Source organism: Artibeus jamaicensis, unplaced genomic scaffold (genome assembly GCF_021234435.1).
Source record: "Artibeus jamaicensis isolate MK-2021 breed Jamaican fruit bat unplaced genomic scaffold, CSHL_Jam_final scaffold_369, whole genome shotgun sequence".
Taxonomy (NCBI): Eukaryota; Metazoa; Chordata; class Mammalia; order Chiroptera; family Phyllostomidae; genus Artibeus; species Artibeus jamaicensis.
The window spans coordinates 20131124-20158564 of record NW_026522042.1 but is presented as its reverse complement, the minus strand read 5'-3'; the positions used below and the strand labels follow the sequence as shown (position 1 = coordinate 20158564).

Sequence of the window (27441 nt, the reverse complement as noted above, 5' to 3'; positions counted from 1 at the left end):
GAAACAAGGGAACCAGAGAATAACCTTATATAACTTCCTTCTAGGACCACTCCCTTGAGCATTAAGCTCTTGAGTTAACATTTAAACCTCAGTTGTGTTTCAGCTCTTAACTAACCCAGAAAAGTAGCAAGGCCAGGCAGGGCAAAGCCATGGATGATATCAGGAACAGTTACCGTGACTATTGACCCCTGTCCTGGTGCCAGCCAAGCAGTGGAAACCATGGCCATGAATGGACACATCTGGAAAGCTGATGAATATTCTACTGTGATGCTCCACCGCGACCTCCAGGTAAAACCCAGGTAAGAACAAGTACTCAGCATAATTTTTCTCTTTCACTCTCACAAACCCACAGCTCCCCCCTTTCTTCCCTGAAGCCTTTGTTTTCTTTCTCCTAACCTCCAAGACCCCTTCTTTTGCCTCTTTAACTTGTTGTTTTCTGAGTCCATGTAGACGAGATGGATCACCTCTTCTATCTCTGTGACTTCCTAAAAATCTTTTGCTTGTATAGGAGCCTTGGCTCTGAATTCTTTCTTAGCCAAAATCCAAAGACGAAGGTTTGCCATTAACAAGTGGAAACCTATTTAACATGAAGTTAAAGTTTAACACATTAAGAGCATATTTGAATAGGAGTAAGATCAAACAGATTTTGAGCCATTTCTACAAGATCTTAATTTTAACATCATGCAGATAAAAGCAGAAATTTAATATTTTGTTTTATTGTAAATTTATTGCTCTCCAACTTTTGACTTTGTCAGTTCCATATTTTTTATTTATTAACTTATGCAGGACACATTTTTGCACAGGGAGAGACTAGATATGAATAGAAATCCTGTCAATGAACAAATGTTGCTCATCCCAACATCAAGTATAAACTAAAACCCTACAGGCAAAATAGATAACCAGATACACTTTTACAACTTTTTAAAAGGAATTTAAAGTTGAAGTGAAGTTGGGCATCAATCTATTTTTCCCACATATTATTCCCTTCCACTAAAACAAACACCTAAGAAGTCTGGAAGGTTTAACACACTGTGATTTATTAATTCACCCCTTGTAGTTAACAAATAACCTTTAGATTTAAAAAATACTCTATTTACCACTCAGAGTATTGGTGTGCTCCTGCTCAGGTTAGTATTCACTGCAGAAAGCCATTAAATAATTGGTGAAATTAGTATAATTAGTTGCGAAGAGCATGCATGTTTACATTGGAGGCAGCATTCCTGAATATGGGGGTTAGCAGAACAGTGTGAATAAGCATCTGGGCTGACCGTCTATATGATGGTTCCATTTAGCTGGTGTCATCCCTCTGTCACTCTCACCCACTCCATAATTTGCACAAAAGAAAAGCCAACAACTCTTTAAATTCTGGAAATGTATGTCAAACTGTCAGTTTCTCTTCCATAAAGTTGTTTGTCTCAGGACTTTCCTGGGCACACACTTTCTAAACAGATTTAACCTCTTTCCTGAAAGCAAAGGAAATCCCAGTGATCAATGAGGATCTCAGTGCTTATCAACATCCAAAGGAGGACAGCTTAATTCCTTAGATTAGTGTTGGGCTCAAACCAGCAAAGGGTTCCTGAGAAAATGACTATTAATATATTTCAAGGTATCTAATTTTATCTTCCTCCTATCGGCTGAAATATAAGTCAAGGCCCTGCGGCTTTATCTTAGTCACGTTTGAGCTTGAGAGCCATCCCTTGAAAGTCCGTCTCTGTTCATAGGATATGAGACACTGTAATAGTTTAGCATTTCCTACTGTCAAGTTGCTATGTGATAAAGCTATCTTGGCCTTTTCCTGCCAGTTTATCATGAAGATCTACTGTAGTTTTGTGTCGTCTCTTGATGAAACAAATAGAAGGCAGCTGCACCAAACAGCCTTTCAGAAACATGCTGCCAAATGAATCCCTGGAACTTTTATCCCTTTGCATGGCTGAGATGGCTTGAAGCAGAGAAATCCTAGTAAAATCATGCTTTACATAAAAATGATTACATGTATACAAATATTAGTTCATAATTGTAGCATCATGCTCATCCCTCAGCACCTTTAGCCAAGATAAACATAAATGTGATGATTTATCAACTAAAGATACATTTTTCATACTCAATCATACTTGTCAAGTTATGTGAATTAAATTAAATACATATTTCTGCTTAAAACTTACATGTATTTCAAGAGTTATGATCACACAATTCCAAAAAGATATGCTGGATGGATAATGTGTGAAAATGGAGAAGTGTATAAAGTTAAAAGCTACAGTTCCACTTTAATGTAAGTCCAGCCTTGGTATATAATTTTTCTGACCTCTGTGTGTGTGCGCACTTGTGTGTGTGTTATACAAACTTACAGCAAAAACTGGCATATCTTTTACTACTGGTAGGGTTTTTATTAAATTTGAATCAGATCCTGAGTCATCAACACAGCATTGTGTGAACTAAGATCTTCCTTCTCATCTCAGAGGTGTCGGAAAGTCTCTAAAGTCTTGATTAGAACAGAGCAGTATGGGAGGTGTCGGAAGTTTCTGAAGTCTCGATTTAGAGCAGAACAGGATGGGAAAGCCCCAAGGCTTACACTACATGTGTCATCAAAGAAATACCTTCCTGCAAACTGACGTCATTCCAGGAACTGGCCATGTACGTCTCGGTCCTGCAGACACTGCACTTGCTCCTGCCCCAGAGAGTGGGCAGGTGGGGCTCCCTAGACCTGCCCTCCTCATGCTTTGACACTTTCACCCTGCCAATGTTTATCCACTGTAACCTCAGCTTGAAAGTACAAAGCGTCTCTATGGAGGTCTTCTCTGTCAACGTAGATGAAGTGAGGGACTGTCACCCTACTGAGCAACATGAAACACTTTGTATATCTCCTTCGTAACATTCTTCACACTTGTTTTCTGTGCTTCCTTTCTGAATTGTGATTTCAGTGAGAACAGGGCTTAGTGCCAGGCGCAAATACCTATTGAACATCTACTATGGTGAAGCTATATGCCAAAAGTTAAGGATAAAGTGATACATCGTAATGGTATAATTCTCCTTTTCAGTGACCCTACCTTTGAGGAAGATATGAACAAAAAGTTAGACTAAAATTTAATTAGAGTAGTGACAACTCCATGAATAGAAAGTGAGTAGTGTCCACATGAGCCTATGAACAAGTTAGTCTGCTGAGAGAGTGGGTATTTGGGGATAAAATCATGTTTAAGTTGAGACTTGAAGAGCAAAAAGGACATGATCAGAAAAGAGAGTCCCTAACTACTTAGAACTGGAAGGTGTGCGTAGTAAAGAGCCTAGTGAGCAATAAGTGAGAGACGTATTAGGGACAAGAGGTAGACTAAAGCCTGTTGGTCAACAATGTTTTTGCTATTAAATATGTTTATCTTTCTCCTAAGACTATTGGGAAGCCATAAGCAGTATTCAGCAGGTCAGTAATATGAGTAGTTTACAACTTAAAGGTAGATAATGGTGGATTTGACCAAGAAGGTGAAAACCAAGAGACTGGGGTTACAAAATATTTTGCAGTTAGAAATGGGAGAACTTGGTGATAAATTGAATGTGAAGGGTCTGGGTTAAGGAATATAAAGGTAAAAAATAATAATAAAACAACAGGTGACACTTGTGGATACAAATTATTTAAGTCATTTCACCTTTATCAGTTCGTTCAGTTCTTACAATAACCATATGAAGTAGTACGATTATTACTTTAATATTATAAAGTAAAGCACAATGACATTAAATAACTTGTCCAACTCAGAGAGCCACCGAGTAGAGCTGGTGTTCAAACTATGGTGTTTGACTCCAAATACTGTCACTTGAACATTATACCCAGGTTTTGGAATCAGAAACCAAGTGGATGGTGGTACCAAAAACTGAAGCAGAAAACATTAGAGAAGTGAATCTGGGTTTAAATATAAGACTACATTTTTGGACTCTCTGAACGTGATATGCCATCTATGATGTGTAATCACAGATGATAGGTCTGGCATTTTAAAGTTGAATGTGACAGGAGATATCATTTAGATACAAGCACAATGGAGACACAAAGAAATTTTTTGAATTATTTTTGTTCTCTTGGTCAAAGTTTCATGGTCAAAAACTTAAATCAGGTTTTTGTACTAAAGCTAAAATGTAAAATTGGGATTGACGTGTTCAGTATGTTTTATGTATTATGAAGATGCATCTGTTCTAACACCAATTTTAATGCTCTACCTGTTTAGATGAAATAATAAGAATCACATAAAAATGTGCTCATGACCCTGTTATAAGGAAAAATGGCAATATGTTAGCTGCATAGTAATACCAATTGTTAGACATCAGTGTGTGTGTGTGTACCAGAAACTCATGACACAGCCAAGATCAAATTTACACAATTAGATATATAGATTCAGAACCAGGTGTCAGGTAAATTTTATGCCACATATAAATACCTTGGCAAATATAATACCTTGCAACATTATGTAAATTAAATTAAATTTACCCGACATTAGGGAGCACACAATATCTATTGTCTGGTATAGTCACCTCACAATATTGTAAATTCCTCCCTAAAAATGTTTTCCATCTTATTCTCTTGACTTTCCAAGTAGTATCTAGTATTTATATGATAGTTGCTTCTCCACTAATATCCACACAATATGCAGATAACATATGACGATACAAGAAAATAATTCACAAATTTGTGATAAACTATAAAAGTTCTGCTGTCCTCCTTCCTGTTTCTTTAATAAGATAAACTCACCCTGCATCATGAACTTTGCTTTGCCCTTCTGCCAGAAAAACACTTTCTTCACAAAAACACTTTCTTCACATAGTTTACGGTATCTACACAAATATCCTCTTTAAAGAAGCCCTGTGACTAATTCATCTTGCTTTAGCATTCTTCATAATTTTTATAAAAACTTAATATAACATCATATTTTACTAACTTTTTTCTTTTTAACTTTTTTCTTTTTTCAGAATGCAAACTCCTTGAAATCAGGATTTATCTCCATTTTTTATTGTTGCATGTACCTCAACATAAATGAATGAATGAATCACTAAAGATTTCTGATTGCCTTATCTTGTGACTGTCCTTATTTTCCCCCAATTCAAAAATGACAATCTTTTCACATGTTAAGCTAATAATTTTGGATATTTGTACAATGTTAAATATAAAATTAAAAAACAGATATTACCTTATTGAAGTGATAATCATTTTTATTCAAATTACCTTAAATTAAATGACATTTTTCAAGTTTCTTATTATGTGTGCATTAAAAGTCAATTGAAATTACTGTGCAGTTTGAGTTCTATGAAATTTAAGTTTTATTTAATTTTCAAATATGATCTGGTTATATAAACCATGTATTCTTTAGAATCAACCACAGTTATGGCAATCTTGTGAAATTTAAATGAATTTCCAGGTTGAAAGAGTAATTGTATATTATTTTTAAAAATAGGTTCCAAGAGCTGAGTTATAGTAAAGAAACTCTAAGCTATTATATTACTCATCCAAAGAGGTGAGGAATTCTGGAAACATAATAACAAAAATCAGTGTTTCTTCAATTCCACGTAAAGAAAATCTTTTGTGAGAAAATGGCTATTAACATTTGTGGTAAGATCTTATATTAAAATCATATATACACAATTATATAAACTACACATGTAACATAATTATAAGCAATCAATATATAATTATAATACATATTGCATACATTTATATAATCAATTTTATAATTGTGTATATATTTGTATATGTATTCACGTACAATATATAAACTTCAATTTTTTAAAATTTATTCAAAGCAACACAACTAGTTATTTACAGGATCTAGGATCACATCACCTTTTAATGAGGTCTCTGTTTTTTCCATTAGATTTCTTAGGTTGTGTAAAAAGGAAGTTCTTAGTAGCTTACAGAAATACTGTGAGTGATGGTGAATCAGGCTGCCACACGGATCCTGACAGGTACCATTCAGATTCTCTTGTCTTTAAACAAGTAAAACTTGAAAGTAGTTATTTTTATTGAGATGCTTTTGGCCACATGTGTGCTGTTATATATCCCAATTCTCTAACTTTCCCAAGAATAAATATACATCTATCTATCCACTTCCTATCCTAGTTAGACAGAAGTCAGAATAGATACAAAGGAAGAAGGGGAGGTGAATGGTGGTTCATGGCAAAATAAACAAACAAAAAAAATTCAGCCAAGCATTACATTTCTAAAATAATGTAAACTACAGCAGAAAATAGCTTCTAGGCAGTCATAAAGTAGGGGCATAGGAGGTATGAGATAAACATTTGTTAACAGAATGAATTGATACATTGAGGAAGAAAAGGATTATCATACAGATAAGTAGAGAAAGAAATGATCTAAGAGTTGAGATTAAGAGTGCAGAGATTTCTGAAGCATAACACAGTTCAGAAATGCAATATGAATATATTCCAATTCCCTGTCTTGCAATAGACAGTGATTGCCTATCTCCATTGTATAAGAAAAATACAAAGCAAAATAAAACAAAACAAAACATACAAACAAACAAAACTTTATAGCACTGAAGTGTTTTTCTAGCATGAAAATGGGCCTGTGTTATACAGTGTACACTTTACCTAAATGATTCTAGTGGCTGCCAACACTTAATTGTAATGACTGACAAAACAAGAAATACGTTTTTAACACAAGAATCCTGATCACTATTTACTAATGAAGTACGCATGCAGCAACTCACAATACCTTTTAAGTTCTCTTAGTGACCATCATCAAATTGTGTTGATGATATGGTGTTAGTTTTTAATCTTGCCATAATGTAAATGAAATACATATGACACACCTTATACTAAAAATGCAATTGAGAGCCCCTATAACATCACCTTAAAAATGTTGATCTGGTATAGAGAGCCATAAAAATATTTTTGTTATAGGTATTTTAATGTTTGCTCTTATATCAATCAGGATTATACTTAAAAATTCTCATACATTTAACAACAGATTGGACTTCCTTATGTCAACTGCCTGCCTTTGAACCTCATGCATCTGTCACTACTGTTATTTCTATAACTAAAAGCTTGTACGTATCAGACATTTGCGTCCATGTAGACATCACTCTCGGTTACTTCTATTGTCTCACTTCGTTCTCTGATTGTGGTTTACATTTGGACAGCATCCATATGATTTTACTGAAATTACCATGGATTTTAGCTTATTGTTATTTATTGTAATTTTTTTAAAAATTAACCCCACCCTCCAGAAGCAATGCAGAGTTAAGATTAAATATGCAGGAAGACTATGGTTGAGTTAATGGAAAGAAAAAGAAAAAAATACTTCTAAAAGAGTACAAATGAAAACAAAGTCTCTCTTTATAAAATGTATATATAGATAAAATATACATACATAAAATTAAAATAATATATATATATGTGATTACTAGATTTTTATTGTATATTTTAGCCAATAGAAAAAAAAAACTGTAAAAATAATGTTTTCAGTTCACACAGTCTCTGATCTTAGAGCTTCAGTGTTTGCAAACAGATGAAAAAAGGTCTCAGCAGTGCAGAGGGATCTCTCTTTATGGGGAAATAGCAGGAGACGTCATTCATCAGTGTGGTTTCATACTCAGGGAGAGAGAAGCAAGCACACAGCTAAGTCCACGTTGCCATTTCCTGAGGGCGCTAACTTGTTGGCTGTGGGGCTGCCGAGTCCTCCCTATCTCACTGCAGAATTTTCTGGCCTGCCCATACTCCCAGGAGACTGGATCCCCAAAGCAACCAGTGTGCCTCATAGAGTCCCTGCTGGGCTCCAGAGGGACAGAAGCACTGAGAACTTTCCATCCTCACCCTCTGTTGTTAACCTCCATATTAAAGCAACCTTTAACAATTAAAGCAACCATAATTTATAAGTTGTTAGTAGTAGTAGAAAATATGCTTGACACATAGGCATGCTTTAATTGTTAAAGAAAATTTGGTGGTTTATCTCGTTTTACAGAAGCGTGAAATGATAAGGATGTCAGAATGAAGTGCTGAGCCTAAGGCCATAGTGTCAGGAAGGAAATTCACATTCGCCTTTATATCTGATGTGCAGATGAGTCACCTGAAGTTCTTGAGAAAATGCAGATGTTGAGCCAGAAGATCTGGGTTTGGGTTTACAATTCTACCTTTTTAACAAGCCCCTGAGTCACAGGTTTCACTTCCAGTGTTTACAGACTTTGCCAAACTGTTTGGCATAGTTCTTCTTAGAATCAGAGTGGGTCTCTAGGATCCAAGTTTCTGAGAACTTGTAAGAGAGAGTCATGTATGTGGTCTCAGACATCACACCTCTTAGTTTTATATTCTGGATTTGAAAGTTAGTGGTCATTTCTCCTTGAGGAAAACACTTCAACTCTTTAAACCTCAGTTTCCTCATCTGTACAGTGGGAGTTAATAGTAGAACCATTTCACACTGAAGCTGTAAAGACCAAATTAGAAACTCCATGCAAATAGGAATATAATGCTTGGTGCATTAAGTGTTCAATATATTTTAACTAATGCTTTTAAATTAACAAATGGCTTAGAAAATTCAAGGAATAACCATCCACTGAAATTCTTCAACCCATATGAGATTGTATTATTTGGCTATTGCTATACAAGAAGCACTGTCATGTATTAAGCCACTTAAAACAATATGGATATACAATTGAACCATCTTTGCTGGTCATGAGTCTGGTGCATTTTAACTGGGTGTTCTTCTTGGGGTCTCATAAGGCTGAAATGAAAGTGTTAGTCAGCTACATCCTCACTGGGGGGCTGAGCTGGGGAAAAAGGCACATGCTGATGAATCTGTGCAGAGAGTTGGCAGAATTCATTTCACCGTGTGTGCAGGGCTGACGTTTCTATTGTTTTCTAGCTGTCAGTTGGTGAGTGAGCTCAGCTCCTTGATGTTGTCTTCGGGTTGTACCATGTGACCCTCCACCTCAGTAATGAAGTGAACTTCCCTCACCTGGAACCGCTACCCCCTCACATTGATCTGATTCTCCTTCTGACCAAACTCTGCATTTAAAAGTCTGCTGTGATTAAATCATGAGTTATTTTAAGGTCAACTATGCATATATCATCATTAAATCATGGGGGTAAGCTCTATCATAGTCACAGTCCCAAGGATTATGCAAAAAGTGTCCCACAGTAGGAGGAAAATCTTGGTGACCAAGTTAGATTATTGATTACCACGAGCATAATGAGGGCCACTATATAAGTGTAGTGCCCAAAACTCTTAACTTTTCAAGTAAAAAATTAAAAAAAAGAAAATTAACTTGAAACAAAATATTAAGACAAATGAATAGTTAGAAATTCAATTTTAAGCAAACATAAAGATCTTAAACCATGGTACTATTTAAGCATGCTATTAAAGAACAATTGAGATATTTTAGTTTTCAGAGAAACATAGTAATTTCCTTGAAATGATATATTTTGTGCATCATTGAACATAGATTTTTTCAAGCACTTACAAATCTTTAAAGTTTATTTTTTTTAGCAAAGGAAAAAAGTTGCTATTGGATGAGAAATATTGCATAAGCATCTAGTTAATGTCTTTAAGGAAATATACTTCCAAACAATAGGAAGAAACGAAAGCAACATTGATTAAAAAAAGATTTACAGGCATGAGCTGCATACACTTGTTTTATGGACTAGAACAATTCTCTGCCTTCTAGAATTAGAGAATATGCAAGGACTCATTCTGCCTTATGGGCATTTTAGAGCTTTTAATCTAATAAAACCTATATGTCAGCTGGTAGCCTGTCAAGGTCTCATTACCCTGCCTGCTTGGCGCTTGATGTGGAAGGTTAAGTTCCTTCACAAATGCACCTCTTGGGGTTCCCTGAGGAGAAGCTGCACAGGTTTGCATCTTTACTTACTGACAAAAAACAGGAAGACAAGATAACATTAAATATTCTGTTCTTGTTTTCACTGCACATTCAGTAACAATGATGAAAGTACAGATTATGGGCCATGGCCTAAGGACTATGCATGAGCATGCTTTTTACCTTACTCATTTCATCAGAAGTCAGTTTCTAATCATATTCAGGAGACAAGCTTGCTTGCTGCCTCTCTGTTATAATAGCACATAAGCTTACTCAGAGATCTCCAGCAAACAAGTTCCGCTAAAGTGATCCAACTAATAAAAGGAAGGTCACTTTAATTTGTACTTTAATGAGAAAGAATATATAAAGAGAATAGACAAAGACTTTTCCAATACAACTTACTGAACATGATTTTTATCAATGAATGAACCATATTTGCATATGAAGTCTTATTTAAATTGAAACAAATGATAAATATTAGAGAGTCCTTGTTTAAACTTCATGAAGTGGCATCTATCTATGCTCTTTAAATCATTGAGAAAAAATTAAAATAATACATGCATCATTTAATTTAGTGGAAAAATGAATATGATTTAAAAATACACACATTTTACATATAATACTAGGGGGTTGGCTGGATCTGCTACTGTTTCAAAATTTGAAACCTTTAAAATAATAATAATAAAACTTCAGTGAACACTAGAGAACTGAGACATTTTAAAGTAAAATTATAACTGCAGTTAATCTCACATTGTCTTTTTAACCTTTTTGACATTTTACCTGTGGTGACATTTCAAACTAATATGGCAAGTATGTTTTACATATGCATAATGTAGCCCATATGAAGTGTACTGAATACAGTATAAACAGAGAGTCAGGACGTTGGAATTTCCCCCACTGCAACCTTACCGAATTAATTTCGCTCTCTCCCTCTCGCTCTTTAAATGGATTAAAGAAAACATATGTTTTTCAATGTCTCTATGTTAGATGAACTCTAGTATAAGCATTAATAGGCAAAAAGGCATAGTTTAACAAAAGAAAGACCAGAAACTTATATTTCATTTCTGCATGGTAGACACTGCAGGAAAATCTGTAAGTCCCTTTATGTCTGGTGATCTAGTTGCTTCTGAGAAATTTACATTTCCCTGATGGGCACTTTGTATGGTCTGGTTTACATGGGTCACAGGAGCCCACATAATTTTGATCTTGAGTAATATCTCTTTTTCCTTTTACCTGCTCCGTGAGGAAGGAAGATTGAACCTGGTTATAAAAAGGAGCTCATCATGTTTCAGCTGAGAAGAGTAATTTTGTAGGTGTTCTTAGAGTGCAAGAGTATTATATAATGATAACATTTCCCATAGATCCTCAGATCTGTACTTACAACAGGAAGTGAAACTAACATACACTGAAGCCTGTTTGATGCATTTGACCTGACATTCACCAAATAAAATGGAAGTGTCTCATCAAAGTCATTGTTGAAATATGATTGCAAGGTGATACACAAATCATTTGCCAATAAATATGCAAGAGGAAAAATATTTAGTTTACTTCTCATAAATCTGAAAATATAATCCGCCATATTTTATTCTTCCCTTTAAAATTTACAAGGTCTAAACATTAAATAAATGTTTATATTATTATATTATAATGACACCTAGATATTTCCATAGTTTGTGTAATAAGTTTAGTTTAAAATACATAGAAAATCAAGAAAGCAATGTTGAAATATTTTTGAATCAAGAACAAACAAAATAGCATTAATTACAATGAACTCTTCAGTATACCTATTTGTATTTTACTTATGGCTAATGTGAGTGAGTGTATTTGGATACCAATCTGAATAAATATTTGGCAAAAAGTCTAAAATCCAAATCTAGTTCAGTGTATTGTCTTCAGGATGAAGATTATAATGAGATTCAAGTGTACTAATGGCCATCTTATATTCATAAAAACTAATGTCTGAAGTTAAATGAATTATCTTATTACAACTCACTCTATTGTATGCAAACCCAGTATTTCGAGCCTGATATATAAAACAGAGAGAAACTACAAGTAGCATGGGTTCTGTGTATCTACTTCACTGAATTCATCTTTGCAATTTGGGATGAATCTCTTTAAAAATAAATATACATTATTTAGGCACCTGCATTAACCTAGCAAAGTCCTTATTGTCCTTGGACTTGAATACTAATAACGCTGGCCTATGTTGTGATTCCTGGAGGTAGCCCATAAATCTAGCAAAAAGATTCTGGTGTAGTGTTGGTTCCAAGGCATCATCCAGAGAGGAAAAATGGCTTCATCAATATCTAACATGCATGCTTTCATCACTATTTTGCAAATAATAAAATATATGACATTTAGTGAGCTTTAATCAAACCAGATGTAATATTAAGTGATACACAAGCATTTTCAATTAGTCCTCAAAAATCATTCTGAGCTTGGCAGAGCACAACTACCTTTTATTGAAGGATCCACTCGTGAAGACTTGGCACTCACATAATATATCTAATGGAAAGAAATGGTAGTTGGATAATAAAAGATTAATTTGCACATGGAAATAAGTAAAAAAGCTGAGTGCATTCTTTAGAAATATGGTGATAGTCTGGCTTTATTTAGAATATTTCTAAATATGGTGTCCATCACACTACATGTGGTAGCATGTTTTTCAGCAGTAGCCCTTGTATTGTATACCCAATTTTCATATAATTAAAAAATGAGTCCCTGGCTGGTATAGTTCAGTGGATTGAGTGCAGACTGCAAACCAAAGGGCCGCCAGTTCAATTCCCAATCAGGGTACGTGCCTGGGTTTCTGGCCAGGCCCCCAGTATGGGGAGTGCAAGAGGCAACCAGACATTGATGTCTCTCTCCCTCTCTTTCTCCCCTTTCCCCACCCTCTAAAAGTAAATAAATTTAAAAAATTTTAAATGTATATTTTTGTCTGATCTCAATGCATGTTATGATATTTAAAAGCAAAAGCCTTGTAAGCACAATCACTACAAATGTTCTAACACACTTCAACAACTGCTTGATTTACTGCTCATTGACACACTAACTGTAGTCAGCCTTTTAAAAACTCTCTAATATACTGTCGCTATAGGAATATATTTTAGAAGAGGAAAGGTGTGTAGTGGTGCCCTCTCAGCTTTGAAATTTTGTGACACCAATAGCTTTACTTTCAGCATTTAAGAGTTTACATATAAAAGTGAGACTTGAATATATACAAATTTGTTCATAGTTATATTGTTGTTATTGTTTCCCTAGTCTTTTGAACATACATTTTCTGTAAAAGGTTAATAGGTTCCCCAGATAGATTTTATAGCAGTGGTGAATTTGAAGCAGAAAATAGAGGAGGGATGATATATGCAAGTAAAAATATCAAATCAGCTAAAGAGAAACAAACTATTATTGTATACCTTTCACAGAAAAGTCAGAGGAGAGAGGAAAGATGAGATCTATTAACAACACTACATAAAGAAGAAAATAAGAATTAAAAAAAGCACTGCTTTTCAATAGTCAGTGTGGTAATTATTATCCAACTACCACATAATGAAAATGGCCAGTTTTGTTACAATAATACTTGTTAAGGTAATAAGGATATGTCTATAATTATGCATATTTGTGCTAACAAAGCCTCATTATTTTAATCAGAAAATAGTACATGGGGTAATTTTTTTCTGACAACATGTTTTTTAAATTTAGTGCCATTTCTTTCCATTAGATATATTAATCCAAACCACATTATTTCTTTCTTATCTCTATGTATGTCCTACATAGTCCAGATGAATTTTCTCTCTGGCAGCTCATTATCTAATATAATCACTATTGACAAACATTATTAATATTTTTTTAATCAGCTAAGTAAAAAACTTTGTCTTAATGCATTACAGTATCTGCAGTGAAGATACTTAAATACTGGATACCTCCTGTAACAAAAACTCACCTGGGTTTTTATCTGATAGAAAAATTGCTTATCTATTTAGTTTAAACAGATAAAATTCTTTACTGCCTATCTACTGAATGGGTATGAATTTACTGGAATTGATTTTACCATGAAATAATTTTAATTGTTTGTTAACAAGATTAAAATCATTACTCCTTCCTGGAAAAGGCAGATCAATGAACTTGGTCATAAGGATAACTAGGAACTTAGTGAGGACCTCCACAACATAAAAAAGATCCAGTCAGAAAGGACAGATATACTAATCACAATAAGAGCAATTTACAGGGAAATAACAGTAAAGTGGATGAAGCTGAGAATAAAATCAATGATTTGAAGCATAAGGAAGCAAAGAACAACTAATCAGAACAACAGGAAGAAAATAAACAATTAAAAAAAAAAAGATGATAGTGTAAGGAGCCTCTGGGACAACTTTAAGAATGCCAACATTCTCATTGTAGGGGTGCCAGAAGGAGAGGAGAAAAAGAAAGAAATTGGAAATCTATTTGAAAAAATAATGAGAGAAAATTTCCCTAATTTGGTGAAAGAAATAGACATGTAAGTCCAGCACGAGGATCTTGAACAAGATGGATGCAAAGAGGCCCACTCCAGGGCTATCATAATTATAATGCCAAAGGTTAAAGGTAAAGAAATTTTTTTATAAGATCAAATAAATTTAATAAGAATCCAACCTTTTAAACGTTTTTATTATTTTTCAATTAGTTTTCCCCATTACTCTCTCCTGCTCTACCCAACCCCCACCTTTCACTTTTATCTTCCCCCACATTGTCTTTGTCCATGGGTCCTTTATGCATGTTCCTTGACTTGACCCTTCCCCTTCTTTCCCCTGTTACTCCCCTCCCCCTACCCTTCTGGTAACTGTTGGTTTGTTCTTTATTTCCATGTCTCTGGTCTAATTTGCTCACTTGTTTTTTTTTGTTGTTATTGATTAGGTTCCACTTGTAGGTGAGATCATATGGTATTTGTCATTTACTGCCTGGCTTATTTTACTTAGCTCTGCAGTTCCATCCATGCTTTCATGTAGGATAGAAGCTCCTTCTTTCTTTCTGCTGCATAGTATTCCATTGTGTTCATGTACTAGTTTTTTTATCCACTCATTTACTGATGGACACTTAAGCAGCAAGAGAAAAGTACTTAGTTACCTACAAGGCAGTTCCCATAAGACTGTCAGCTGATATATCAAAAGAAACTGTGCAGGCTAAAAGGAATTGGCAAGAAATATTCGAAGTCATGAAAAGCAGGGACCTATAGCCAAGATTGCTCTACCCAGCAAAGACATCCTTTAAAATCAAAGGGCAGATAAAGAGCTTTCCAGACAAGGCAAAACTAAAGAAGTTCATCATCACCAAACCATTATTATATGCAGTGTTAAAGGCACTTATTCAAGAAAAGGAAGATCAAAACTATGAACAGTAAAATAGAAATACATATCTATCAACAATTTAAAAAAAACTAAGCAAACAAGAAGAGCAGAGATAGAATCATATATACAATGAGCATTTTGATGGTTGCCAGATGGGAAGGGATTGTGGGTAAACAGATGAAGAGGTGAGGAGATTGAGAAATACCAATTGGTAGTTACAGAATAGCCATGGGAATGTAAAGTACAGTATAGGAAATGGAGTAAGCAAAGAACTTAAACACATGGTCATGAACAATGGAGTGGGGACTGTGTGGTGGGGTTGGGTATCTTGGGTGGAGCAGGGCAAAGGGGGAGAAATTGGGACAAATGTAATAGCATAAAATAAAATTAAAATTAATTTAAAAGATAATTGAAAAAAGAAAAAAGTGTGTGTATGTATATTTTATGACTCCTTTATCTAATGTGTTAGGCAAACAAATAATAGATGTGAATAAAAATAAAATATCTACTAGGTCCAAGAAAATTCAAAAATCATCACCCATCTTTTGTTCTTCTGTCGGAGCACATCTGTACAGGCATGTGCTCCAGAGAGCTCTGTAGTGCCTCAAATAGTCATTTCAGTAGGGTATCCATCATTTGGCACACACAGTTAAAACTGAAAATGAATTCAATCTGGTAGCAATATCTCTACAGAAGGCATTTTTTTACAGAAAAAACTTAAAATAAGTGTGTAACATTCTAAGTTGGATATATTAGATGTGGTATCTCCTTGATGAATATTTTCCCAAACTCTCAGTTTTTATTCTTAGATTGAGTAGTCACATGAATAATGCTTAGCAGAAAGAGATAAACCAAATAAACTATTCATTCTAATAAGGTAAGTACCCATGGGCCTTAACATGTCCTTAAATGAACAAACCAAAGTGAATATCAATATTAAACACCATGATCAGAAAGTAATCAATTCCAGAGGTTCCTTGGCAAGAATGTTTGAGAAAATTGGCCTTATATGAAGTCCTTTTTCTGATTCCCTGTAATACACATGGCCCCTGGAATGCATACACTCTGTGATTTTGCCAAATTCTTCCGTTTTCATACCACCATTCAGTGAGAAGATACAATGTGAAGAAGATGCATATAGAACTGAGCCTTTATGTAAACTTTGCTATATCCTTGCTCTATAATCTCATGTGTCTTTTATCTCTAGTAGTATCTTTAGTCTCAATGAGTTCTCCGTTAGTGTGATATGCTATAGAGTTTTCTTGATCTCTTTTGAAAATTCACATGGGGAATTTTAATGATTTGAGGGTCTTGTAAAAAATGAGTCAATTTTGGCAGCCTAAAAAATAAGTCACTTAAAAGATAGCATGTGTTTTTGTAAGCATAATAAAAAACAGGTTGAAGAAAGAAATCCAAGCACTTCAAATGTATTCATTAACTGTAGTTGGATATTAAAATTATATCTGAGACAACTAAAAGCTAAGATACTAAATATATATATTCACATAAACATCACACATGGTAGCTTAATTATTGTGTCCTATTAACAAAAACATTTATGCTTATCACTGAATGTGGTATTTGCCTTCAACCAAACTGCTTTTGTAAAAATCACATCACCCAATTCTGAGCCACATCGGACATGGTTGAATACTTCCTTCTTCTTATGTGGATCTCAGTATCTCACACTATCCTCCTCTGACCACACAGATTATCCACTGATGGCCTCTTTTGTCAGTTCCTCCTCTTCAGTATGGCCTTCCAGTGTCTTCTGTAAGGACTCAGACCTTAACCATCTTACCTACTCTGCTTACATAAGTTCAATTAGATTTCTCATCGAGTGTCAGAACTTTAAATATCCTCAATATGATGGCAGCTATCAAGTGTCTATCTCCACCCCAGACCTCCCTTCCATCCTGCACATTTCATGTTAATGATACAGGGACTCAAATATCCACTACATTCACCACTTGCATGACTGATACAAATCTCAAGAAAAAAAGTCTGACCCAAACATTTAAAGTCATAATTAAATCCTCTTTTTATTTTATGATCTACACTCATCCCATTAGTAGAATATGATCCAAAAATGCAATAATTTGAAATTATTCATCATTTCTGTTGCTCTTCCCAGGACATGAGCTGCCACTGTTTCTTGCCAGGAGTATTGCCATCTGCAACAACACTCAGAGTTGGATTATCAAATGAGATTCCCATGATTTAGGGAACTGATCCAGTATCACATTTATTAATAATTTCAAGGCTACAAGTAAGCAAGAGATGCAGGTGGGGCAGAGAATTTTAGGGCCCTCAGTGATTCCGTATGTACATTTTTATCTTATAAAATGTGATTTTTCCAAGAAATAGATGAGAAGTCTAATGAAGTATTTGGTCAGTTCACTTAAACAGAAAGAATCATTTATATGATGGAACAGTTCTTTTTCATACTTTAGAGTCACATAATTTACACTCTGTTATCCAGAGTGTCATGTCTCATAAACTGATATATTCCAGGTTTGCTTACTGAAAGTCATCATAGAATAAGTAAGAAATGCTACCAAAAACTTTTTATAGAAACCACTCTTCTCCTAGCACAGCTATTCTTAGACATATTTTATTAATTATACTATTATGGTTGCCCCATTTGTCTCCTCTTTACTCCTCTTTGCCTCTACCCCCTCCCACCAGCACACACCCGCTTAGTTCATGTCTATGGGCCACACATATCAGTTCTTTGGCTTCTCCCTTTTCTATACTATTCTTAACCTCCCACTGCCTATTTTGTACCTACCATTTATACTTCTTACTCCCTGTACCTTTTCCCCCATTCTCCCCGCCTCTGTTTCCCTGTTGCTAACCCTCCATGTGATCTCCATTTCTGAGGCTCTCTTCCTGTTCTACTCGTTTACTTAGTTTGCTTTGGTTTTTGTTTTTTATTTTGTTTTCAGCTGTTGATAGTTGTCAGTTTTTTGTCATTTTACTGTTCATATTTTCATCATCTTTGTTTTCTTAGATGAGTCCTTTCAACATCTCATATAATAAGGCTTGGTGATGATGAATTCCTTTAACTCTTTTGCTTCATTGCCAGGTCTGTCATTGTCATGTTTAACAGGAGATCAGACTTCTCACTGAATTTATTGCTTCCCCAGGTGTCATCCCTGAGTAAAGGAAATTAATTCACTGACGACCTGCTGCGTAAACATTTATGTCCCAGCTCATAGCAGTGTCTCAGCTTTTCCTTCCCCCTCCCCACCCACATTCTGTCCTCACACAGGAGCCAAAGGGACTGGTCGAAATGTAGATCTGGTGAGGTCATCCCCTTGCTCATTATCCTGCAGTCACTGGAAGTTCATTTTAGGAAAAGAGTCAAATTTCTGACAATGATCCGCAGGCCCTAATGATCAGACCCTCAATTTCTCTCAGTTCACGCTTCCTTGCTCTGCTCTTCACTTTCTCCTCTGTCTCTACACTAGCTTCCTACAGAACCTTAGAATACACCAGGTGTGTTTCTGCTATTCTTCGCATAGATACACATGAGGATAATCCTTTAAGTCTCTGCTGAAGTTTCACTTTCTCAATGGGTGAATCCTTCATGACCTTATTTAAAGCATTGCAATAACCAATCTCACTCCTGTGTGTATTCGACAGTCATTTGTGATCTACCCCCTTACTCTGTTGTTCATTTTTTTCCTTATCAATTATAACCTTATTTGTTTATATTTTTAATATTTTTAATATAAACAAATGTCTTACTCTGCTAGAATGCAAATTCTAGGAGGGCAAAATTTTTAATCTCTTTCATTCATATATATATATTCCAAACACCTACAAGAGGACCCGGTGTATAGTAGACACTAAATATTTTTGAATAAATATAAGACTGCAGCTGGGATGAGATAGCTACTGATGTAAATTGGATTATCTCTTGATAAAGGCTCATGTTTTGTTTTGTTTTATTTTGTTTTGTTTTGTTTTGTTTTATTTGTTCCCGTGTCCATATTTTATCATTTAAAGGTCCATGTGGAGAATAACTTATCCTTAAAACACCCTTCATTTAAAAAAACATTTTCTGTTTCTGAAGTTTTAGTAATCAAACAATCAAATTAACATTTTCAAGTATTTTCCTAAAAGGTGGCTAGTCCCATTCCTGGTCATGGCATATACCTGTGTTACAGACCAGGTCCTAAGTTGGGGTGGGGGCAGGATGTACAGAAGGCAACTGCTAGATGTTTTTCTTGCAAATCAATGTTTCTGTCCCTCTCTTTCTCCCTTCCTTTCCCTCTGTCTATAAATAAATAGAACATTTTGAAAGGAGTAAACATGATGAAGAAAGTCTATTCAAATCTTAGAAATCTTTTAACTTATGAGTAGTACTATTATCAGTTAGTATTGAGGTTCAAAATACACTTAGATTGTTGATCCTCATTCTTTACATCTCATATGAAAATATTCTTAAAAAGCTATTTTCTACTGAGAATAATAAACTACCTTAAAATCATAATTTACCCTTTGTATTCATATATCTTTAATGGCATGAAACATACATATGAATGAGAAAACAAGGGCCTAAATTGGTATAGATAGACCCATATCAATCAACAGGAGGAAACACAAATGGAAATAGATGTCTCTTGGTTTGTGAGACAGTGTGCTTCACTATCTCCATTTATATTCTGAGGGCTGCTAGTCACTTGAATGATTTTAAGCAGGAGAACATATAAATGCCAATCAAGGAAATTACTCATGGGGAGCCAATGCCTTTCTGGAGGAAAGATACCTTAGGGAACAAGAATGACCTTACACTGCCAAACACATGCAGATTAAAAAGCTTAAGGCTGTGGTCAGATTTTGACAGTGGTAATGGCATTGGTGTCCTTGGCTTGTTCCTCCTCTGGGGACTTATAACTTTAAAAGCTTTGATTTTTGTTGCTCAGGACAAGTTCTTTAAATATATAGTGCTTTGGACTCAAAGACTCTGGCATGCCCCATTTCTCTAGGTCTGGAATCAACCATGGAAAATAAAACATGGCAGCAATAGTTTTAAAGACATAATTTAAATCTGTAATTCTGCTTTGGAACACATAAATACTATACATTTATAGTGCTATAAACAGATAATGATATCGTAATGAAAACTAGATTTTCTCATTTCATATAGGTTTGGGTATTTTATTTTATGATGTAGTTTGTGTATCATTCCTCTGGGCCTGGTTTCATTAGTGACATTAAAGTGAAGCTTGAAAAATCCATATTCCATTTCTAGTAGCTTTTCTCTGTCACATAAATATATATCTGACCCAAAATACATCTGACCCAAAGGGTGACACCGACCTGTACTCTCTCAATCACGTTAATTTCTTCAATCTTTCCTCATAACCCCATTAAAGAATGAATAGCGTTCATTGTTTTAAAGGTCATCATTGTCCTCCTAATATTGCACACAGAACTGTCAGGAATGGCAGCTGAACAAGGGCAAGAGAAGTCTCATGGCACCTAAGGTGGGAAGCCATGGTTAGTCGAAGAAAAGTGGGTTTTTTAAAGTGTTAATTTTGGATTATGCAACAATAACATCTTTGTTCTGGTTCAGTGTGATTCTAAAAGTTGTCCTTTGATAGTGCCTTATGTTTAAATGCCTAAAGATAATACTCATGTATGCAGGCATGTGCTAATTTTGTACTGATAACAAATTACAATGATCTGATTCTTCTTTGTGTGCCATCTTCCCTTATTACACTGCTCAGTTTCTCTAAACTCATTGATATTGTCCATTTTTCTGAATTCTGTTTCCCAGTTGGAGCTCAACTCTCCAACTAATGTGATGTGTTCTATTTATGCATAGTGGTTGCTCATATATTTTGCTGTCTTCAGAACTCTTTAACAGACTTTGCTATCTTAAGCTACTTGAAGGAAGAAGTCATTTAATTTTAAAACAGTTTACTTAGCATACATTACAGAGTCAAATAAAGCAGATGGATACACACTTATGGCAATTTTAATGCTTATTTCTCTCCCATTTCCTTTACATTCCATAAAAATTAAAAGCAAAAACAAAATTTGGCTTTCGTTTGTGTTTTTTTTTTTTACTTTTCAATTTCTTTCCATCCTGACTTTTGCAGCTTGCGTATACAGACACAAATTATTTGTGTTGCACATGATTCAACTACTGTTTTGATTCATATGGTACAATGTCTAATATATGTAGTATATAAAAACAAAGGGTCTAATATATTTCTTCAAAGAGTAATCAAGGTAAATAATGTGTGCATGGGGCATATACTGCAAAAATAAATACCACATAGGGACAGTAGCCCTTGTGGGGAGCTACAAGTTTTCTTTGGTTATCTCCCACTGACAGCAACTATACTCCATGAAGAAAGAATGAGGACCCTTTCCTATGTCAGACAAAAAGAAAGTACTACTGACTTTGATGGGTTTTATTTCCTTCTTTCTGTCTGCCAGTCTGTCTGCTCATCCAATCTTTATTTCTCTGGTTTAATTCGCCTTCTTTGACTTTGGTTCCCTTTCTTCATGGTCATGTCTCTCTGTCTTACTCTGTCTCTGTTTCTTGCTATCTCTCTTTCCATTTTATCTCTCTCTGGCTCTTGATCTCACATTACTTCTCTGTTTTCTCTTTGACTGTTTTTGTGTTTTCTGTCTCCTCTGCATGAACACACACCACACAGACACACTCCTTCACATTTCCTCACTTTCATTTTATCCTTTTCTCATATTTGTATAGAAATATGGATACATAATTCACACTTTATAGGTTGAACTCATTTCTGTTCTGCTCTCTTGCGTAGTAAAAATCAATCACACTAACCCACTTACTGAGCCGAAGTCCTTTCTTACAGTCGACAAACCTCCTAAGAGTCTGAAAATTAAGAGTCTTATCCACAATGATGACAGCATTCATTAGATTTGCATAGTGCCTTTTCAGTCACATTGTGATACAGCCATTTAGACCTCTGGCTTCATGAATGCATACGGGATTTTTTTTTAACACAATGACCTTGATAAGCCTCACAGTATTTGTCTGATTCTGAGAAAATACCACCTGGAAGAAACATAATTTACAGCCAACATTTCCAGTCCATGCCTACATTATATGATGTAGGAGAATGGAGGGAAAGGCATGATCATTTATTTGTTGAATGCACATTATTTGCTAAACACAATTTTAATCGTTTTATACGTAACATGTCATCTTATTCTCTATGTCACATATTTATCTGAGCTATTTTCATTTTATTTTATACATGAATAAACTTAAGTTGTAGGAAAGAAAATTAACTTGCTTACTGTCATAAGTTTAGGAAGTGGTATGTTTGGGATTCAACTCTAGAGCCTTGGGTACTGAAAATATACCTTTCTCTTCTTATTAATATATCTTTTTCATCAGCCCACCCCCAGTATTTCCTAATTCTTATGTGAGTTGCAGGGGGGGTTATTGCATAACTTTACTGTTTACTAAAAATATACTCATTTAGAATAGCCCAGTAGGCTTTTTAAAATCCTCATCTGAGGATATGTTTACTGATTTGAGAGAGAGAGAGAGAGAGAGAGAGAGAGAACAATCACATGGTTGCCCTCCATACCTGCCCTACATGCCCAACCAGAGATTAACCTTGCAACCTAGGCATGTGCCCTGACCAGAAATCCAACCACAACATTTTTGGCGTAAGTAGGAAATGATGCTCCAACAAACTGATCCACTCTGTCAGGGAACCCACTGAGCTTTTATTTGCTATTTGTAATTGCCAATTCATTATGTTACAGAATTATTAGTATCTTCTTCCAAAAGCAAGCATATAAGGAGTTTCTGAATGGGTAAAATGCATAGCTGAATAGTATTTATATAAGGGCAGAAACCTGGGTGTCACCAAACTAGTTAAAAACATTTTTTTTGGTGGAGGATCATAATAGCCAACCTTGCTTCTATTGAAGGTATTCTTTGAAGGGATTAATATCCAAAAGAGGAAAAACAATGATACGATCAAACACTTGAAGTTATTCTGATTTTCTAGGGACATCTGTTTTGAGGAATTCAATATGCTGAATGAGTCAACTGACTTCCCACAATCCATTTCAGCTGTCATTTGCTGAAAATCTAATGACTGGATTCCATTAGGCAATTTGACTTCTCAGACATTGTTCAAGCCTCACAACAATCCTAAATTGTAGACACAATGACTTCAATTAAGTAAACAGCTAAGCTGTTTCTAGGATAGTTTTGTGATGTGCTCCAAGTTAGAGATTTGAGAGGTGGTAAGTAAAATTAGAATTAAAAAAATTCAAATCCATAATTCCTGCCAAACCATCATTCTTCCCAATCTATTTCCAGGCTGAATTTTATATATCAAAGGAATATATCTAGTTGAACATCATGAAATTCACCCACTGGCAGTAGAACTAACTGGTGATAAAGCTAACCTCAACAGTGAGATAGTTTTTTAACCTTCAATTAGATTGAGACACAAAATTAACATCTATGTTATTCTACTCATCATCACTATCTACAGCTAATTAAAATCTTAATTAAGCAGGATTCTAAGTTGTCAGAATTCATGAGCCTCTCAAATTGAAAGGTTAGTGGATGCATGCTCAAAAGCAGGTGCTGGCAGAAGGCACACACTCTTATATTTGCCCCTTTTAACAGTTACAAGTAGATATGCTTACATATTATTTAGAAAAAACAATTTAAGAATATCTAGTTCAAGAACTAGCCTTATCCACTTCACAGCATCCTTGATAGAGAAACAAGACTTTTTTCCTATTCCTAGCCATGCACCGAACAAGTCCTTCAGGTTTAGCAAGTACCTCACCAGTGTTGTACAGCCTTATCATTATCTCTAACACTGAGATAATAACTCTGACCTATATCACACACAGATCTGAAATGATTAATTGAATAATGTCTTCTAAGTGCTCCTAGCTACTTAGAATAGACATACTATATGGCTGTTAAGTGTTGTTACACTATAAGATGTTGCTCCAATATACTATCAGTGACAGACAGCTCCATGATTATGAGGAAAATTACTTCCCCTGATAATATGAGTGCAATGCATATTGATTTAAAAATGTATCCTTTGTAATACATTTAGACTTTCTGAATGAGGAAAGCAAAGGGTAGCATTCTCTACTATTTTTTAGTTGCATATGTAAGTGTTCACTCTCTGCCAGGGACTTTTATAAAGTACTCCCTCCTAGCAATAACTCAGTGTATAGAGGCTTTATGATCAGATTCTTTTAATTTGAAGAACTTGGGATACAGATACATAAATGACTTTCTCAAAGCCACAGAGCTGGTAAGGGGTAGAACCAGGGCATGGCACGGTGCTTAGAAACCTGACTTCAGACCACCTGTGCTTAACTATTCAGTTATACAGTAGACCTTTCATGTTTACACTCACATTATATGTATCTTTTTACTCAAAAACTATGAAGTGTTTTGCTGTGTATCACTTCCATATCTATCTTATTGAAGAGAAACTATGGAATATTTGTTCAGGAAGAGTCCCCAGTGACAAAAACTGAAGACAGTATTGAGGTACAAAGGAGGCAAGAGAGGGAGGGAGTCAGAAATGTACCTCCTTGAACTTTCTGTTCCATAAAGTCTGCCACTTACTTCCTATTTTTAGGGTTAGACATTTTTAAGTTTAGTGTTATCTTAGATTTAGGTGTCCCAATCTTTTGAAACGTACATACAATAATGAAATGCTCTATAAAGTTATTTTATAACATCTGTTTGTTATAAACAAACACTTGTTTACACTTGTTTGTTTATAACAAATATTTGTTATTTTATAATGTTTCCTTCTCTATTTTTATCACAATAATTTGGGCAGTAAACAAAATAAAACCCCAACACAAAGTGTTTAAAACCGTACAATAAATTACCTTTCAAAACAAGAATTCCAGGGATGAAGTGGTTAAATTTACCATGTAATGCAGCCTTTTAACATCATCGTCAAGGACCTAGACCCTTTCCACAGTTCTCCTCTATATTCTCCTCCTGGGGCCTGACTATCTTTCTTGAATCACAGGGCTTCATAAGTGAGTGTGGTTTCCTGATCCAAATAGCATCCTCTTATCAATAAAGAAAGGGATGTCTATTGGGTAACTGCACAGAACCTCCTATTATTGTTACATTTTCCTGAATGCATTTTAATTTTTTCTTACCCATCCTTTATATTACTAACATAAGAATAAATGCATTTTAAGTGCTATTAATTTTAAACATGCCCTAATGCAAGCTTTACACAGCAAGGATATAGAAAGGTATAGTCCACTCAATTCTGTGGCACTTCACTAAATTAAAATTTTTCCTAATTCTATGGCCCAGAGAATGACTCAAACTCATCTCTTTCTTCAAGATACTGCAGACAGTATCCAAGATTCAATAATCAGTCACACTGACATTCATGTCATGTGTATGTTATCCTAGATGTCATATCAACATGTAAAGTTCAACACAGGCACACAATCTCCCCCACCAGTGTGTTCATTTCTAGACTGTGCTCTCTCTAATAAATTATTTAAATTTTGATTATTAAGTTTTTACTTGGTAGAGTTTGATGTATATTTATATACATATATGTACATAAACACTATATATGATATGTGTATTTATGTATACATTATATACTTAGTTTAAATATAAATATGTGTATATGTATATGCACAAATATATATTGCTGTTGGCACGAACTCTCAGGCACTCTAAGTCTAATTCCCAAAAATAGTTATATCAAATATTTTGAGGAAATAATTGATGATCGCAACGTCAGTTAACACTTCCTTTCTATGAGAAGGCATAATACCATTGTAGTGCTCTTATTATATTGAAAATCCACTGCATGCTCTAGCTATTCATATAATTATATTTTGACTGCTACTAGACTTTAATAAAAAGTCACAACTTTTTAATAAAAGTCACAACTAAACTTTACATAATGTATAATTTTCTCAGTATTTTTCACTGTACAATTTTTTTTTCAGGGCTCACTGGTACCATATGACAAAGGACTACAGTTAAATAAATCTAGAGAATACTAATTTAAGCAAAATTGTTGAGTCTGTATGAGTTAATATGCAACATGCCAGTCTAAGTGGAATAAATATTAGTATGCTGTGTTTCCCAAATATATTTGACAAGGAATTACTGCTCACTGTTGTTCAATTTGTAGCAAGCTAGTTTTCTACAAAATCCATTAGGGAAATGCTAGTGTCATTGAGTCGTTATAATTTGTAAAATCATTTCAGAATATATTTTATTTAATTTTCACCAAACATTTAAGATAGTTAGATCAAGAATTGATATTACCTTTATACTGTGTAACAAAAAGTTGACATTGAAAATAGGTTTAATCCTAAAGCAAAACTGAAGGGGCTCATGATTCAACCAAATTCTATAGTTTCTTTAATCCAGATACTTAGCGCATGTGCCGATCTCCACTTTCATTCTATGTCCCTCAGCTCCTGTGACAGCTAGCACCCCAGACCTTGTAAAGAACAAAAACTGATTCAAATTATATTTGATTTAATAGCAAATTACTATTAGAAAAAGAAATGAGTAAGCAAGAAATAGTATTCTGTGCATATTTTGTGCACATATTGATGTAACAAATTTATTTTTATTTAATTAGTTCAACATCTATGGTGTTTCCGAAAGCTTGTCAAAACTGAAAGTAGATACTGTCTTCTTTTTTATCAAAACTGCATGTTTAGAATTTAGTGAGAAGTCAGTAAATCATGAATTCTAAAATCTGTCTTCACATAGCTCTAGGTGAGAAATGGGATGATTAAGCCAGACTGTAATGAATATAAATGATGTTCTACCTGCTCGATTAAGTGGACCAGAGGAACTAGTCAATACTGTTTGTTTTAGGACAAGTAAAAATTGAGTCAAATGTGCCCTTAAAAAAGCCGTTATTGCGGACTTATAATTAACAAGCATCCCCCATGCCCTGGTCACTGACAAAAAATATGAAAAAATATGTTTTATAACACAGATATACCTGGTGTCAACTCATTTTACAAAGTTGAAGCTTTAATCGAGCATTATATATTGTATTAATTGTAAGCTATTTTACAAATATAATACACTGGGACCATCTCAATGTTTTAATGACTTCATTTAGTTTCTCTATTAGTCTTCCCTTTTTTCTATAAATGTTATTGTTATAACTGGTCTGCATCAAATTACCCAGAGTAAAATAAAAATTGTCAACTAAATGTCAATTAATTAAGGTGTGTATTATATGATTTATAACACATTACAAAATTACTTATTTTCCAATCAATTAGACATTTCAGAT

At 34.6% G+C, this 27441-nt stretch overlaps 1 protein-coding gene and 1 long non-coding RNA gene across 4 annotated transcripts in view; one reads left to right on the top strand and one right to left on the bottom strand.

Annotated features, from left to right (window-relative positions):
* Window positions 1–27441, bottom strand: part of CDH12 (cadherin 12) — a 352791-nt gene that overhangs the window by 291286 nt on the left and 34064 nt on the right. The window lies entirely within an intron of this gene.
* LOC119050228 (uncharacterized) lies at window positions 132–14411 on the top strand. 2 transcript variants are annotated; one of them, XR_008390081.1, is made up of 3 exons: window positions 132–299; window positions 5844–5934; window positions 14196–14411. It is a non-coding gene; the product is annotated as an uncharacterized LOC119050228 (long non-coding RNA). The 2 variants fall into 2 exon arrangements; XR_005082715.2 differs by lacking the exon at window positions 14196–14411 and adding an exon at window positions 8846–8993.